Source organism: Asparagus officinalis, chromosome 4, assembly GCF_001876935.1.
Source record: "Asparagus officinalis chromosome 4, Aspof.V1, whole genome shotgun sequence".
In the NCBI taxonomy this organism is placed as follows: Eukaryota; Viridiplantae; Streptophyta; class Magnoliopsida; order Asparagales; family Asparagaceae; genus Asparagus; species Asparagus officinalis.
Window position 1 is genome coordinate 136,903,109 of NC_033797.1, and position 674 is coordinate 136,903,782.

Genomic DNA, 674 nt, shown 5'->3' on the forward strand with positions numbered 1-674 from the left:
ATACAATCTAAGGAAGCATTTACTAGAAACATCCATCTGTTAGGATAATCCTTTCACCATATGAACTGGAACACTTTATCTTTGGAGTTGTGCCAGACGCTATAGAGGACCTTTGTTTCAAATACAAATATTCTTAAGGAGGTAAGACACTAGGAAATATATCGACGTGGCATTTTGATTTCTTTGGCAATGGGAATTAACATTACATCAAGTCGTATTGCCAATTGAAAGACTTGTACTAGAAATAGGAAGCTCGCATGCGTGTCAGATTACAATATAGGCTTAGTCATAAAAAAATTTAAGGAGCGCAACTACTCCTGAGAAAACAGAGTTTAACCTCTAATGAGTGATGGATCATAAGTAGTCCTTAAAAAAGGTGGAAAAAATGGTTCTTATAATAACATGGAGCTAATCTCCCCTCAACATTATGGAGCTTAGATTGATCATTAAAGGAGGAACTGGATCCTAACTGGTCGCAGAATGGTGTTGGAACTTAACTGTTTGGTGTTATATACTTGAGGAGAAGAGGGAGAGTGTGGTGATGGTCGCTGGGGTGGTGGGTTTTTTCCCTTTTAATTCTTTTTTTTTTCTTTCTTTTTTTCCTTTCCTTTTCTTTTTCTTTTCTTTTCTTTTTTTTTTCTTTTTTTTTTTTTTTTTTTTGGGGGGGGGGGGGG